Raw genomic sequence first — 18,192 nt, forward strand, 5'->3', positions numbered from 1 at the left:
CATGTCAAAGGTACAGAATGTTGTAAAAAAAAAAAAATACACCTGAACGTTGATGTGATTTAAAATATCTGAATTTGCTTGGCCTGACATGTGGACATGCCTACAGTTTGTTTGCTTTCATGTTTGCTACCTGCCCTACTTTAAGTAGGTTTAAGTAGTTTTTAACTATTATATTTAAAGCTTTGATCTTTTTGTCTTTTTGCATGTTTGCTTTCATGCTTTCATGTTTGCTACCTGCCCTACTTTAAGTTTTATTTGCTCCCTTATATATATAGCTTTTAGCTATTAGATTTATAACTTTGATCTTTTTGTCTTTTTGCATGTTTGCTTTCATGCTTTCATGTTTGCTACCTGCCCTACTTTAAGTTTTATTTGCTCCCTTATATATATAGCTTTTAACTATTAGATTTATAACTTTGATCTTTTTGTCTTTTTGCATGTTTGCTTTCATGCTTTCATGTTTGCTACCTGCCCTACTTTAAGTTTTATTTGCTCCCTTATATATATGTATATATAATATAGTTTTTAACTATTATATTTAAAGCTTTGATCTTTTTGTCTACTTCTATACTTTACTTTTCACCACAAGAGTTGTCTTATGATTGTGGTGTCCCTCTATAAGGAAAATTAAAGATTTTATTCTATTCCATTGTACTTCTCTCAGCCTTTTGCGATATGAAGAAACTCAGCCAATAATGGATAATGCTCCAAGTATTTTTCTCTAAACTGCTCTTGATTGTGTTATTGGTGTTTTGTCGGGCTCTCTGCGTGGCGTCGGCCCACAATAAGTTGCCGCTGGATCTTTTCTAATGGCATTTCTGACGGTTCAATACAAATGGCGTGGACGCCGGCCCACTCCGCCTGCGAGCGGGCCGGCCATACGCTCGCTCTGTCGTCGGGCTCGCAACAGAAGCTTTCACCTTCTCTGCGCTAATGGCGGCACAAACCCGCGCTCGGCGCTGCGCCGCAGAGGTGGAGGTTAAGAAGCGCAGTGGGCGCCCGACGCTCGCGGCTCAGCGTGGCGGCGTGCACTCGTGTCTCCGGCCGTTAAAAAACCTGAACGCGCGACTCGACCCGGCCGGACTCGGCGGCCGCCGCTGCTGCTGCTGCTGGACGTCGGCTCTCAGACGTGGAAACGGAAAACAAAAAAATGAGTGTGGAGACGATTTGGGAGCCTCTGGGCCTCGTCAGAACCATTTGTGCTCAAGACTCCAAGCACTTGTGTTCAGAGCAGTTTGTGGTTTTTTTTTAAGCTAATAGATTCATATTTTCATCAGATAATTATACATATTTTGTAGTTTCTACTGCAAAGTGCAGTCAAACTTGTGTTTAAAATGCACACACGGGGCAATGCGTTCCAAAAACATGGGATACTATATAAAAACAGAAAACGCAATATTCCTTGAATTTCTTGATTTTTTTTGCGATGCCAAAAAAAACCGATGGAACTCTGGGATGTTTCCATGCACGGTAAATTAAATTGATTTGAAATGTAGCTGAATTTGAAATCACATCATTATGCGAGTTTAACTTAATTTAAAGCTCGGTGGCTCCAGAGCAAGCTCACAAAAACCTCCACTGCTACTGAAACTCTGTCTGTGGAAAACTGCACAATTCATGATTTTGCATAGAACATAGTCACATCATACCAAAATGATGTGACTATGAAAAAAATACTACAAAAGGATTTTCACACAATAAGTGTCGTCTTACGTGCACCTGTTTAGCAAATAAAATCCATTTCTATGCTGGCTTTAAAAAAAAATTAAAAAAAATGGCAACTTTCAAGAATGAAAGATACCAAAGATACCACAAGCTACAAGGAGTAACTATGCCACTTGTCAGAGTAGAGATGACCACATTACTACAGATAGAAAGACTTCCAGTTATTTATCAATGGGAAAAATAATAATGTAGGTAAAATCATGTTTCTATAGTTCTGGCGGCATTTCAGTAAGTTGGCCTCTCTGCATTGTCCAATGAAAACCATAAGAGTGGACCTGGAATGTTGCTTTAATACACTCATTAACTTAACTTTACACTTGAGAATTCAATTGTTGGATTATGTGGAGTGCGGAGCGGGTCGATTAGCGTTCACACTCGTCGTTGAAAAGAGTTCGACCCTCTGTATGAAGGAGGGAAAGGCAAATGACTTTTTAATAGTTGTGCGAGAGAAAATGAGTCACGATGCCAGTCATATTTATAAAAGCGAAAGGCCACTGTTATTTTCAGTACCGTATAATTTCATACAACGACAGAGAGGACCTTTTTTTTTTTTTTTTTTTCCTCCTTTCTTCAGCCACGTGAATAATTCTACACGTTTATTATAATATGATTCTACACATTTATTATGATCCTGTAATATCTACGAAGCTGAAACGGCAATATGGAAGTTGTAATTAACTTCAGTATTATAATCGTTTTAATCAAGTTAATTTGACCTGTTAAGGGTATATTTAATTGACTGTAATTTTGTAAAACGTGATTCTTTATCTGCCATAATTGCTTTTCAGGTTGACTTTCATCATTTTCGGGACTTACCTGAACGGCCAATCGCACGCAAGTGACGAAATCCATGATCAAGGATATCAGGACGGAGAGTTTAATTACACAAAATCTTCAATATCTTAAGTTGCGACCTGTTGTGTGGGTTTCTTAACATGCAAGGAAGGAATGAACTTGTAGAGAGAAACTAAGAAATCTGTGTGGTACATTAAGACGTTTTCTAAAAAATAAGTTGGTTTTTTTCCTGTTGCAGACCAACAGGCCTTAAGTTTCTCACGCCAGTTCCAGGAAGTAACTTGACCTCCTTATTTATACCAAAGCAAGCGATAATAACGCCATTTCCCTCACTTTAAAAACACGTATATTGAAAAGGGAGCGCCATAACCGTAGATTGACGAACCAAACACTATTGGCTCGGGATTTCGAACCAATATGTGAAATATTTTCCACCCGAAAAGGTAAAGAAGTGTGACGATAAGTAGTTTTAAAAGTTGGCCTGAGTTTCCAGTTCAGAGCGACAAAATGAATAAAACATGTTGGGTTCATGATATCAGACAATGTGCACAAGCTGACAATTCCTATTATTACAGCAGATGTTGTGAAGCACTAATGGTTATTTATACTGGCGAGCATGAAAGTTTAGTCTTTAGTGGGCTATAATTCTCCTCTCGATTCTAATTGAGGTTTGATTTGATTTAGTTTTGCGCAGCTGTTTTATCGACGTGAAAAGCAGAGAGAGTAGCACGTCATTGAGCAACTTGGCACTCGCACATTTCTTCGTTGTCGTGCAGGAAAGTGGAGGCGAGTGTCTGTGAACTCGGAGACGTTGCATTGGTTCAACGGTTAATGGTTGTTTTCTCGGCATCGGAAACGGGAATCAATTTGTTCCCAGTGTAATCACTCCACTGGAGAACTGCGAAACCAAATTAACCCAAGACTTTCCATAATAACCTGCGTCAAACCGACGGAAGAGAAAAACACAAATTGGCCCCTTTTCAAGTAAACACGGAAAACTTGCATTGTGTTTTGAGGGTCTGCTTGCTCACGGTCACTGAAATGCACAATTTTTTGAAAACAACCCCCATGACGAGTGCAGAATTTAGTCAAATTAAAGTTAGTTTTTTTCTTTAACTGTAAAAGTATCTGGAGAATAACCACCTTACATCATTACACGCTCTCGAATTAAACGTTTATTCAAACAAGACGGGACCGTAATCAAAAAACAAACACGTTTTTATGAGTCAGGCCAGTTTCTACCTTTTTTTTGTTAAATGTCACCGTTAGACGACCGCCAACCTCAATTTGCTGCACCGGCTGTCATAATCGCTCGTGAAAAAGTGCCGGAGTCATCCAGCACAAGCTCGCGACCACGGCAAAATGACATGGTTATTCGACATTTCATTAAATTTATTACAGTTTTGTAATACGAGCGTCTTTAATATGAAACGAGAGGGATTGAAGGTCGCCGCCTGCGTACAGATGCCTGCAAGAAATGAAATGATGAACCTCGATTTGGGCTTGTAAGTACTTCAATATTCAAGCAGTTCTTCTGACGCTTATTTAATTAATCTCTCCAGCTTCTGGTCTTTGGATCTGGCGTTTCTGCATGCAGTTCATGCAAGCGTTTAGATTTGGAATTAAATCAGACGAACTGTGCGCTGCAGCAACTCAACGCTGGCACCTGAAGCACACAAGTGACATTGCCTTAATTTGACATGCTGCAACTATTAAAGGGTCAAAATACACAAAATTCAGCTTCTTATGATTTTTTCCAACAGTAATATGTGTGATTATACCTGGAATGATGCCATAAACATGAACAAAGAGTGTCCTCCCTCTCCCCGGCTTGTTCCAGGTTTTAAAAAGTGTGTCGCTCCTAGCAGCCAATCAGAAATCAAACCCTATATAGTGTCATCGGGGGTTCAGCCAATCACAATCAAGGTAGGCTCCTCCCTCTTTGACTCCTCCCACATTTTAGGCAGAGCTCTGCTCTGGCACATGGCGCCGCGAGAGGAAGTACTTCCTCCTCTTCACACGATGGGCATGTGTGGGCGGAGCCAGTCCAGCTCACACAGACACAGCAGATTCTGAATGTAGCTCCTATGATCCGATATTCTAATGGAGGGAAAATCGAGGAGAAGCAGGAAACTTTGAATACGAGGTTTGTGGACCGACCAGCCCAGGAGGAGGTGAAAAGCTGGAGAACGTGACCCCTTTTAAAGGAATTGGGATGGGTGGTCGGTGTAATAAGATAAGATAAGATAATCTTTTATTCATCTCACAAGTGGAGAAATTTACGGCGTTACAGGATGGCAGAAGAAAAACTATAAATCAACCGGTGAAAAAATTAAGTTAGAAGTATAGTAAGAGAAAGTATCATCAAAAAACAGTTAAAAGTCTGTGCAGACTGTATGGACACTATCAGGCACACAGTGCATATGAGGATTATATAGATTGTCATTGCAATGCAATCGAGTTAGAATAAAAACAAATCAGGTGGCGATGACATCTTATAACATTATTGTTGCAACAGAGGTGGTAATGAGTGTATAATACACACTGTATAGTACACATCTATGATCATGGCGACACACACGCTCAACCAGCTGCTCACATCCAGTGCGTAGGTTGATTAGACGAATTGTTTTTGTGAAAGTCTCTTTCGGCTCCGACTGCGGGTCAACCCGCCGCGCTGCCTCCGCTCACAGATTGAGAATAAATCCACGTTCGGGTTCACCTTCAAGCTTTCAAAACATCGAAGAAATATATTTTATCCAATCTGATTCGGGTGAGTTCACAGAACAGAAAAGAATAAAAAAAGAAGAAGAAGAAAAAGCTACAAGAGTCTGTGTTTTACAAGTGTGAACCCATTAGTCACCCGGCACTGTGCAAGTGCAATTAGGGTAATTGTGACATAATGAATGTCCAATATCAATTCAGAATGCCGGCATTTATCACCCGCGGAGAACAGACGTTCATCTGCGAATAAGATGTCGCCTTAAATAGAGCAAGAAAGCCGCCATGGAGAATAAGCACTTGTGGCGCCTTTAACTATTCCACCTCGTCAAGGTCCTTTTTTTTTTTTCTTATCTAAATGCCTCCCTGACAATCCGAAGTGAGTTTGGAGCCCCATGGCAGCGACGGAAAAGTTTCTTCCCTCCGCCGCCGACTTGTTTTCACATTTCGATTTCAATTCCGCCGCATGAGTTGCCGCCGCCGCCGCCGCCGCCCACAACCCGTCTCCATTCCAGTCGCTTGTCTCTCCGTTGCGGAGCTCTTCCCGCCGTGACTCGGCGCCACTCTTCATGCAAATCTCCAAATTGAGTTCTTATAAAGGAAGAAAAAAGGGAGAAAAAAAATGCGGCTCGCCAATTATTGTGCATCAAAAAAAAAGGCTTCATCGGTTTGCCGCCGCTAAATGAAGGTCACATGAAGGGAGAATGGTCGTCATTTAGACTCGAGGCGCCCTGCTGCTGCCGACTCCGTGAGAACCCGACCGCCAATGATGCATCGACAACTAGTTTAAAAAAAAAAACCAAAACACACACACACATTTTAATGAGTTTATCCGTGAATCATGGGCTTCGCCGACACAAACACTGGGAGGAGGTTAGAGTCCGGTCGTGGACTTCACACGACACGTTTTAAAGCCTGTAATCTTAAACTGTGATGGTGGAGCGAATGTGTCATTACACCCGGCAGGGAAAAGCTTCCCTCTTCATCTCTGAGCAGATCGGAGCGCCGGCTTAGAATACACATGAAAAGACCTCAAAACTGTCCTTCACGTGTGTGTGTGTGAGTGTGTGTGTGTGTGTGTGTGTGTGTGTGAGAGAGACACTAAAGCAGGGGTGTCAAACATCCGACATGCAAGAGGCTCCAATTTGGTGCAGAAAACTACCAGGCATGCAAAAAAGCTGTAAAATGCAACTTTCACATTTTTCTTTGCACCACACAGTACGATTAAATTCAGCTTCATGGCGAGACTGCAGTTATTTCCGTCAGCAATTGTAAAACACTTTGCAAAAAACATAGACTTTAAGCGTTATTAAGGCACAATTTTACCAGTTCGGGCCACTCTAGATGATACTGGGCTGAACGAGAAGGTATTTGACTCCCTTGGATCCCGGGGGTTGTTTTATACAAGCGGCCAATCAAAAACCAAACCCTACATAGTGTCTTCAGGGGTTTAGCCAATCACAATCAAGGTAGGCTCCTCCCCCTTTGACTCCTCCCACAATTTAGGCAACTCTGCTCTGGCACATGGCACCACGAGAGGAAGTACTTCCTCCATCTTCCCATAGATGGGCGTGTGTGTGGGCGGAGCCAGTCCAGCTCACACAGACACAGCAGATTCTGAATGCAGCTCCTGGGATCTTATATTCAAATGGAGGGAAAATCAAGGAGAAGCTAGAATATTTAAATACAAGTTTTTTTTTAGGCGAGCGAGACCACGGGAAAGTGTTCAAACGCTGGATTATATGACCTCTTTAATCTATTTAATACATTATGACTCCGATTCAAAGAGGCAAAAATCCAAACCTGCCTGGTTTCCCTGCTCACAAATCTCTCTTTGTGCCACGCTTGCAACCCAAATGTTCGTTTATTTCCCCCCACGTTCTTCAACATGCCCTCACTTTATAAGTTACCGAGCTGCAAGCGGAAGTGTTCCCAACGATTTCATCGTACCTGGCAGAGTTTCCACCACCGGCGTTGAGGAGCGGAGCAGCGCGTCTCTCGCTCGGCGAAGCTCATTTCATGTCTGACTGAAGTCATTAAGCTCATTAGCAGTTGGACATCTTGTCCTTCCTGCAACCTTCTGATTTGGGCCAAACTTCAGGACGCTGCCGGACACAAAGCAATCCAAACCCACGCAGGATGCCAGCCGGGCTCCAACACTGCTTTTTTGATTTTTTTTTGGGGGGGGATGGAATTTGGAATTTGTCTTAGTGGGTTTTTGATCAAAATTGACATTTGTTTCACATAGAACAAGAATGAGTTGGTGCGGCAAAAATAGTTTTACCTGTGGGTGCACAATATATCAGTTGTCACATCCAGAATCGGCCTTTTGAGTAATTAAAACAAAACTGGTATCTGGTGTATGGAGTCAAAAGAGCACAATTGAATTAGGATATGAACCATTTGCATGGACATTATAATCAATACCAAATATATTATGATCAGTACCAATACCAAAACAGTGAAATGTATTTTTTTTTTTTTTACTGTTATTTTAGATAAAAATATAAAAGTTTGTCTAATTCCAGAAGCTTTTTCCTTTTTCTTACTGTCATTTTCTACTTGGCTTTACACATTTTTTTTTATTCTTTTACCTCCTCAAAGTTAATTTTGGGCATCCCAGAAATGTTTAGATTAAATACTTGCTATGCACTTTATTAAGCTTTTGTTTGTTTGTTTTGTTTTAAGTGATTGAAGTTTCTCTTTTCTTTTCTTTTCTGAATGCTTTAAAGTTAGATTTGTTTGTGTGGATTGTATTTTTCTTCATTCTTTTTATACATCAATCATCTGAACACACAAGCACAATCATTTATAATTCATTTTCATTCTGATCTTCTCGCTTCGGCTTGTGATACTTGAGCCGCTGAACTTCTGAAATTCTGAAATTCTCATTGTTGTGAATCCGTTGTTGAAAGGTTTGTAACCCTCGTTGAAGCGTTGGGAGAATTTCCACGCTTTCGTCTCTGTTTGAGTCCTGAAAAAACACGAGTGAATGATCTTTATATGGAAACAAAATCCCGTTGGAAAGTGTAAAACTAACCAAAACTGAATAATATTTCACATTTTTGAAAAAAAATATATAATTGGAAAGGATTTAACCCTTGTTGAATACAAAATGATTCTACGTGATGTTTCCTGCACTTTAAACTACCCCCCAAAATTTGGACAGCCATCCATCTCCAGGCACACCTCGCTCTAGTTTTGTCATTAGCTTGAAAATGGGTCTTTTGTGGCCTGCAAGTCGCCGGATGCGCGGCGTGTCGGGAAGCTCCGGCCTCCCGACGGTCACGGAAAATGTCTCCGAGATGAGAAAGCCCGCCTCCCGCTGTCTCGGAATCAAAGCCTTTGTGGATGCCGTCATTTGCGCGGATGCTCGGTAATGATTAGGAGAAGAAAACCGCGGTTGGGAGAAGGGCTGAGAGAACAGTTCCAGTGGAATCAACCCAGCGGCGTGATGATATGTTTCTCCGTTAGACAAATAGAACCCGCTTGCTGAATGTTCCCCACTTTGGAGCGTAATTACACGCCCCCCCCCCCCTTCGGCGCACTGTGATTCGAGGGAGCGAGTTCTCGTTGGCCTTTGTGCGCCGGCGATGTTGACGTGTGGCGCGTGGAGCCGGAGCAGAGGTAGAACGGAGCCGACTCCCCCCGACGCATCCGACATCACAAATTGACGATGTTTAACAATGCGCGGGTGTCTGCGGGGAGCGGCGGCGGCGGCGGCGGCAGCCGGATTATAAGAGGTGGTTGGATTTGATGAACGCCGTAAAAAAAAAGACAGCTGCAGCAAGAGGGGGATAAAACCGAATGATCTCCTTTCTATTGCACCTCTGAAGTGAAGGCACGCGCTTCGATAAGCGTGTTTTCTTCGCAAATTAGACCCCCGTGTCATCGTCTGAGAACACGATCGGCTTCCGTGGGAAACACGTTTTGAGCTCCCCCGGTTGAAAAGTCGCACTGGGATCACTTCTTGGCGCGTCGGACGAGACCTTGAACGCCTCACGACTCAATGGGATGTTTTTTTTTTTTTTTCCAGCCAAGATTTTTCTTTAAGTTGCCACAGAAACGTCAAATGCCGGAGAAATCACACTCTGATTGACTGGTCGTGAAGCGCCTTCTTATGAATGTGGGGAAATTAATCTAATAAACCCCGTGAAACCCCGCGAATCGGTTGAAGCGTGACGGCGAGGGGGTTCTGTGGCGGTTCGCCTCTTTTCAGTCGCTGCCAGCCGTCACGGACAACTTCCCACCTCGGCTTCCCTGCGTCTCACGAACGAAAAGACAAATTACTGGACGACGCAACCTTTTAGAAATGACAAATTAGACTTAGATTCGTTAGACCGGATCCAGAAATACATATGCGATTAAATTGTGAGTGATTGTCACAGACCCATTCTGAGCGAGCTTTAAAAGCAGAATCTCCAAATTCTCCTCTTTAAAAAAAAACCTGTGAAAACACATTGAAACACACAAGCTGTAGAAGCAGCCTTGAGGGCGAAGAGCCCATTATGTGATCGTCGCTGCTGAATGTATTCCGTTACCAAGTCCCCTTCAAAATACCTGGACGACTCCGTCAATAGAAATACAAGAACCGCGGCGCCACTTTTCACGTCCTTCAACATGGCTGTCATTGTTTGTCCTCCTGCTTTAACCATCTTGTTATTGCATTTTTTTTTCTACCTCTTTCGTTGGTTTCCAGTTCTTGCAGATGTTTTTTGGGGTTTGTTTTTTTTTTTTGGTTGCAATTGTTTCATCCAAGTCTCAAAGGAAAAGTCATTTTAAATTCTGCATATAAACTACTTATTTTTTTTACAACGATGATTCCACTTTTAGGGCCGCTTGTTGTTGTTATGACAGTGATAGTGAAAAGGCACAATGGGGGAAATTATCCTGAAATAAGTTTGTTTTGCTCCTTATCATGGACCACCATCGTGTCGTACGTCCAACCAACGTTTCTCCTCGTCATCACAATAAATAAATAAAAGTCCACTCTGTTGGGCTGGAGCGGAAATGTATTTGTTAAGTGAGTTTTGGTTCAGGAAAGTAAAGATGCAGCATATTTCACTTTGCAGAAGCAAACATACCGTCTATTCCGTCTCTCTTCTCCTTTTCTCTCTTATAGCGGCGATGTAATAGCAGAAAATCTACACCTCTGAGTCTGATTCAGGTTTCTTCCTGTTGAATTGTTGAAGTTTTTCACTGAAATTAAATATAAGAAGAACAGCAAGAAATCCGACGCTGCTCTCGTGCAGCTTGTATGTTTGCCTTGCCTTATCAGAGGTATTGAATTTAAATGATCTTTTAGAGATGCTGATTAACCCTTTGGGGTCTGAAGCATGTTGTGCCGTTTTTCACTACAATTGATTTTTCCTTAATATCTCAGATATAAAATCCTTAAACCTTGCACCTTTTTTGGTGTCATTTTGTTCAGGACAACCTCATAAATGCATTTCTGAAGTATTTTCATCACTTTGGCATACTGTATTAAAACAGTGGATCTAAAAACACCATAAAATTACAAATTCGGTGGTAAAAACATAGATTTATTGACTATAAAACTCACAGACATGGTTAACGAATCATTTTGTTTACTTGTAAAGTATATCTAAACTATAATTAACTAAAATTTATCAAAACAGGACTGAAAAAAATGGTTATATACAGATATTTACAGTGAAATAGAAGCAATGCCTCAGGCGTTTTTGTAAAACTATTTACAAAAGGTCACATAGTTTTCCTCATATCTCCGCTTTTATTTGGGCGATCAACGTCATTTAAAAACGAGCTTGTAGTTTTATATCTGCACTTTCGACACGGATTGAAACGCTGGACCAGACGACGCTGTGCTGTGACGCTACTGCCTTTTCAGACGGTCATGTGACGAGGACGCACCGGTGAGTCCGCCGGCCCCAGAGGGTTAAGACCAACGTTTTCAAAAGGCTAAAATGTTCTAGAGGAGTCAGTGTAATCAGGAAATCCCTCTTCGGCCACCGTGACTCTTCCCCCTCATGAAAATAGGTAAAAATCCCGTTACACGTTATGAGGCTGGATTCAATTTGTCCTTTCAAAACAATGGAATTGCTTTTTCAGCTCCCACAATATGAAAAAAAAAAAAAATGGAAAACATAAGTCTGAGTGGCCCCTTCTTCATTTTATTACAAGATCATTGACCCGGTGTGTCGTAAAGCCCCTCGCGGCAGCCGAACGCACGGGGGAACGGCGAGCTGACAGCGTATTGATGCTCAGTGACAGATCTCCTATGATGATGGATGCCTTTCCCACATCCATTATGAGCCGGACAACTTCATCATATGCGAGCATTTCAAACACAATCTCTCCTCTAACGGACACCTTGGGGAGGGGGGGGGGGGGGGGGGGGGGGGTACGATACACAACGCACAGTCGTGCACCCCATAAAGTGCTTTCCTAATTACAATACTCACGGACTCCCGCTCCGAGATGTTTGGGGGTCTAAGCTTAGTCGTTAACGCTAATTACATCCCACAGCTTGACAAGGGTCCCATTCACATGCAAACACTAATCCCCCTTCACAGTCCGTCGGTTTATGACGAGCCGCCACGTTAATTACATGTAAAGCCTGCAATTGTGCGTGCAGAAAACATGAAAGTGTTGGAATTATGTGATATTACGCCATTACTTTATTCAGTGAAGGGGAAATGACCACTTGACAAGACCAAAGGGACGCGCCCATAGAACGGCGAGATCGGTTTCCAAGCACAACGGAGGACAGTTTGAATTGAATTCAACACTGAGTTCGTGAAAGTTCTACATTTAAATGGTTTTAGGAAGGTGAAAGCATTATTTCCCTAGAAAAGTAGAAAAGTCCAGGCTCTGGCAGAAACAGTGAAAATGATGTTGAGTTTTCATGCCGGGCCACTAGCGGGCGCTGTTGTTTGCTTCTGCGGTGACGCTACACAAACAGAAAACAATGCACCGTAAGCATTAACAACACAGACTTTCCATTGGACCACGGTGACTGTCAAATGAAAGGACCAAGTCCCAGGAGAACTTGCACTGGGAGTCACGACACGACGGAGGCTGCCTTCGTTGTTACCATCTATCGACTAGGGTTCGTGGAAAAGAACTTGCGAGTGTGTTCCCACAGTCATTTTCGCCGTTTTGTTTTTGTAAAAGTTGCATTGTCGGTGCCTCCGAGCGCCATTGTCACGAGCACGGAGACACAAAACACAGCCGTTTCTATTTTCACTTGAAATCATTGCAGTTTAAAAATGCCCCTTAGTCATGAATAGACACAAAGACATCCAGTAATCCCACAGCGTTAGCGCAGACAAATTGCGACTCGGCGAGCCCGGCACCAAAGGATGCTGGGAGTGCTCTTAGCTCCTATGGTCACAATTACACGTCAGCCAAATTGCTGCAGTTAGAGAGATAATGCTTCCGTCTCATACATGTGTCATAGTTTCAATGTTGAGCCGCTACAAAGAGAGAGAAGAAAAAAAAAAAAAAAAAACCTCCTCGGCAAGCCAATTTGTTAAAGCCGTTGGAGTCTTCATTCCACTTCACTGACTCCTCGGGTGTCTTACCGGGTAAAGTGTGATTGGACATAATGAACACAGTATATTGAGGTAACCTTGGTAACCCGGGGTTACGGAGTCGGTGCGTTCCTGAAAAGATCCAGCTCGGGCGAACGTTTTCAGAAAGATTGCGTCTTCAGTGGCTCCCCTGAACACCGAAAACTCAAACGGGGCTGTCGTTACTACAATAGAGAGCAAGAGTGTGCAACGGAAATCTCCCCCGACGTGATTGGCTGATGCGATGGGAGAAATTTGCATTGCAGAGCAGTTGGCCCGAAGAGACGCCGAACGGTCCGCCATATGCGTGTTTGTTTCCTGCGACTGTACGACCATGAGCTGCAGAATAAATAAGAATTTAAAATTTGCACTGCGATGATGGGTTGAATACAACTGAGTTCATCACGTGATCTCTCCTCCTCGCTGTCAAGAGCTAGCCAAAACAGTTGAAAATAAACAAGAAAAGAAAAACCAAAAAAATGCAGGGGAAAGCGAATCACCAGGTCCCAAAAGAGGAAGAAGCCAAGTCTGACAAGCCATATTAATAGTCTGTCATAAAAGCGTCATGAACGAGTGCCAGGAGAGGAAAAATAAAGTAATAAACCAAACGGCAACACAAACATGTTGTTTGTCCTCCCCCTCTTCCAGAGACGTTAACAAATAGCCTTTATATAAAAGATATCTTATAAACACACGCGGCCAAACTCAGAGGGCTACGCACACATTACCAAACACATGGATACGCAGTTTTTCACGATATCTGACATTTAATCTCCAGTAAATATTTCCCCCCTTCTCAGGTCGGCTGGTTTTAATTTCAACTACATGAAATATCCCAATAACAGTGGATACAAAGGTCTGATTTCTGGGATTTCTTTGGATCGATCAAACTCTCCCAGTCAGCTTTTTTGTATCAGATTTGCTTTCAGTCCTGTAATTTATGTGCTTCTCTCTCTGCACCTCCAGCAGTGATGAGATAGGATCTATTAATACTGTTTTAGCGAAGCTCCGTTTGATCGGCCTAATATGGCCAAATTATAAACATGCTGGGCATGAATGCACAAATCCTAGGAAAATACCAGAAAAACCTTGTTGAGATTAGAAGAAATCTCTTTTTCAAGAGTGTCCTGGCCAAGACGGGCAGCAGTACATCATTTATCACAGCTCAGTCAGCCTTTTGGGATATGCATATCGTGAATGTTGACAATAAATTTGTAATATATCGTACGAGCCGTCATTCTGAAGACTCATCAGGCCTTAACAACATCAACACCGGCATTTCAGCCTCTTCAAACTGCTCTACCCTCATCAAATCTCTCAATGAGTTCCCCAGACTGAAACGTCCTACCTTCGGTCATTGATCGAGATCTCCTGGGTTCCACCTCACAATAGTCTTAATACCCCCTTTTAAAACCTCATACTGCGAGTCGGGATCGAAGGCCTCGTTGCGTCTGAGGTGGAATCCGTTCCAGGTGATTGCAAAAAACTCCCGCTGGTGAATTCTCTGGACTACCGAACCAAATCAAGGACTTTCTTTCGCGACACAATCAGTGACTGATGGGGCCATGCAAAAAAAAAAAAAAAAAAAAAAAAATCTGCCCTTTGCTAGTTTTAGAAACACTCAACGCGAAGCTCGTAGGAGTGCCGGAGGTTTAATTTTCAATTGGGCCCGAAGAGGTGGACTTAATTGCGTTTTAAAAAAAATTGAAGGTGTCAACGTGCCGTAGCTTAATCCTCAGGGGGATCGTTAAGGTTTCCGCACATTTCTCGGCAGATTGTTGAGAAATGTCCGTGCGTCACGAGGACATTAGCACCCCCCCCCCCCCGAAGCCTCGCAGCTCAATTTTCACACCCAAACACAGTCCGTCTTTTTAATCAGACTGAAAAATGTCAACCCAACTCTGTTTGTCAATGTCTTTTCCTCCCAAATGGATCGTAAATTAGCTGCTTCTGGCTAGTCTCGCGTCAAATGTCAGTTTCTACAATCGATGGTACCTCTGTGTGAATGTGAGACTTCCTGAATGCCACAAAGCACTCTGAGCTGGTTCCTAAGGAGAACGCCTCACACGGAGCATCGCTCTGTCTTCTAAATGTCTTACCTTTCGTGGGCCGGCACGTCGCAGCCAATGATCCACAGGATGGAAACAGACAAGCGTAGAAAAGAAGGGTGTGACGAACAAGCGTGAAAATGATTCTGCACCTTTTGAGGAGTCCTAATTGATTTGGCAGTTTCATTTTTTTGTCCTGACCAGTTAATCTATTTCCACAGAGACAAAAAAAAAAAAAGGTGAACCAGCAGGGTTGGGAATGAAGGGGACAGAGGCAAAAGGCAGCCTCGGGAGAATACTGAACGCAACGAGAGACACTGAGTGAAATGCCAATTGAAGTCGACGGCTAGCGGAATGACAAAGTGCTTACAACCCGCAATGAGAATGCCTAATGAGAGCCAAGAGGTGACATTTGAGGGGAACTTTAAATTGTGACAGCTTGACTCGAGTTTTTAAAGCTCGACTGGGCGTTTTTCGTCCATCGGCAGCTGTGCTAACAACTGCCGGAAAGGTGACATCAGCCGGTGTTTTGTTTCCGTTCCACTGACACCATGAGAGAATTGGAGATTTCTCCTCTCGCTGTTAGTGAGACTTTTCCATCAGTGACAACACAGTGGATCACATTTAATTTGGACCAAAAGGCTGAAACTTACAGAGGCCAAATTAAAGGAAAAGCCCCTTTTCGCTCCCGGTCCCAACACATCAGTGTTTTAGCCTATTACAGCTTCTTGTCAAGCCTTTTTCGAAACTTCCCAATCAGCCCCCGCTCCTGGGAATGTGAGAAATCCAATCAACCTTTCTTTTCCTCTCTGCTCGACGCATTACAATATGTCAGCAGTCGCCGTTTAAAAACTAATGAGATCACTTTTTTTTTTCGACTTCAGACCCACTTACTGATGATCCTAGCACGGTGTGGTCCTGACACATCGAGCTGCGCAAGCTCCATTCCTAATGAGTTCTACCCCCCAAAAACTAAAAAAAGTTGCGTGGATTTGAAGCATACCCCACAAGAAATGTCTTCAGAGACTGATCTGTGTTGAAAAGACGGATCCAGATGATTGTAGAGTGCTTACAGTAATGGTGGGACTGGGGGCCAGCAGGGTGGTACAATGATGGAAGCGGCACACGAAAGAGGGGTTTTGAAATACCTGGATCACAATCACGAGTTCAGCCCCGCAAGATGAATTACAATTAGGGTTCCATTCGTCGGCGGAGGGAATTTGGGATTGTTTGGCTGCCGGTGCTTTTACACTGAGAGCAAGATGGTTTTCAGGTGAATGATCAAAGGGTTACGCAGACCGATAGCGCCCAGCTTCCTTTCCTTGGGGAACATTTAGATTTAAAGCCCTGTTTGTGAGTTTCCAGTGAAAATGCGAAAAAAAAAAGTTTACAAAGCAATGTTTTGAAAACGATTTCCATTTTACACTAATAAAATGACCGAAATGTAAATAATGATGTTTCGCTGTTGGGCCACTAGTTGGTGCTGTTGAGAACAACACATTCTAACCATGAACACTGGGAGAACGTTCTCGTGGACAGACCACCAAGTTGGATTATTATTATGGTGATCGTCAAAATAAAACTACCAAACTACTGGACTTGGCACCGTGACGCCACGGAGGAAATGCTGTTCTTATTGTCTGTCTACTGAGCATGTGCAGAAGAACTAGTCCCACTGCGTAAGCAGTAGCACAGTTTGGGTGACTTTTTGAAAATGCAACTTTTCCTAAAGACGAACATCTGCTTTTACTTTGAAAACTATTGTAGCTTACGTATGAAGGACATGCTGAGCGGAGGGATCGCCGCATCTGTCATGAGATTGTTGTTTAATAATTCTAATGAGAAGAGACGCTTGGGCCAAGTTTACACAACAAACTGCCACCGTGAGTCAGAATCAATAATCACATGTTGCATTTGCTCATTTTGTTATTGGGCGAGAGATATTACACTGTCCGTCGAGGGAAAACAACGCAGGGGATTATGGGTGTTGAAATTGACATATTAATGCATCATCATGATTAATCTGATTCCACATTTGAAACATCTGACGGCATTACTTTGGACGTGCCTTTCATGAAAGCAACGGGCAGTTTCTCGAAAATATACTGATTCGTGTTTCCTCTGGTTTTGTTCTCGCCTCTATCGGACAATCTCTCATCACACGAAGCCTCCGTCCCGGTCTGGGACTGCTGGCGCTGCCTTAAGGTGCTCCTGAACTATACGTCACGGGAGACGGACCTACATGACAACTGGTCCAGAAATAATTGCTGTTTTTCCCATATGGATATATGATTGTTCTACTTTACTTAGCGTTCAGGAGAAAAACCGCCACCGCTGGAGGTTGGATGTTTACCCTGGAGATTTGTTTGCGGAAGAAATCCCAAGAGGAAAAAGTCTCGGGAAGCGGCTCGCTCACAGCCAGTCCTGAAGAGAAACAGCGGTGGCAAACGAATATTGTCATTAGGGTGGAAGCTAGAATTAGTTTTTTTTTTTTTTTTGCTTTTGTTGTTGAACAACCAACTGTGATTTTTGTCATTACCAGAAATGGACAAACAGAATGTCCGACATCATCGCTAACAGCTCATTTCGCCTGAGCCGTTATCACCCAGCGTGAGGAGCGAAGGGCAGGCGAGCGTCAGTGGGCAGGAGACGGCCTTTCCTCGCCGCGATTTTGAGGATTTGACGCATTTTATTTTTTGATCAGCGGAAGCCGGGACGAGTCGGGGGAATCGTGTTGTCTACAGCAGCTGGGTGATCGGCGGGTCTGTTGCGGCGTAGGAGGGAGCAGGGAGGGTGTGGACACAGCAGGGATGCCGACGATCTCCTCCTCTCCGTGATAGATAGATAGATAGATAGATAGATAGATAGATAGATAGATAACTTTATTCATCCCCGAAGGGAAATTATTTTGTTGCAGCATTCTGGTACCTAGGAATGTTATAAAATACAATAGAATAGAATATAAAAGTAGGAAATAAAAATATACAAATATACAAATATAAAAATATCTGGGTAGGACATAAATTTAGTAAAACACAGAACTGAACATGGGCACTTAGAAATAACCATGAGTAATTATAATGAGGCTCTGACGGAGGTAGACGAGTTAAAAAGTCTTATTGCCGTGGGGAGGAACGACTTCCTGTAGCGTTCCTTCGAGCAGCGGGGTTGATAGATAGATAAATACTTTAATGATCTCCAAGAGAAATTCACACTCTGAATTTGAATCAGTCTATTGCTGAATCAGTATGTTTACGGCTGCTCGACAAATCAGTTGCATTTAAAAACAAAACCAAATTGTGTGTTTCAAAAAAACCTTTGACACAATAAATAGGTCCTTCGCTTCCAGT

General features: G+C 42.8%; 1 protein-coding gene across 1 annotated transcript in view; it reads right to left on the reverse strand.

Annotated features, from left to right (window-relative positions):
* vstm2a (V-set and transmembrane domain containing 2A) overlaps positions 1–18,192 on the reverse strand; it is a gene marked incomplete at both ends in the record, with an annotated part of 125,851 nt that overhangs the window by 42,681 nt on the left and 64,978 nt on the right. The gene's annotated exons all lie outside the window — the stretch shown is intronic.

This window comes from Blennius ocellaris, assembly GCF_963422515.1.
Source record: "Blennius ocellaris genome assembly, chromosome: 19".
Lineage (NCBI taxonomy): Eukaryota > Metazoa > Chordata > Actinopteri > Blenniiformes > Blenniidae > Blennius > Blennius ocellaris.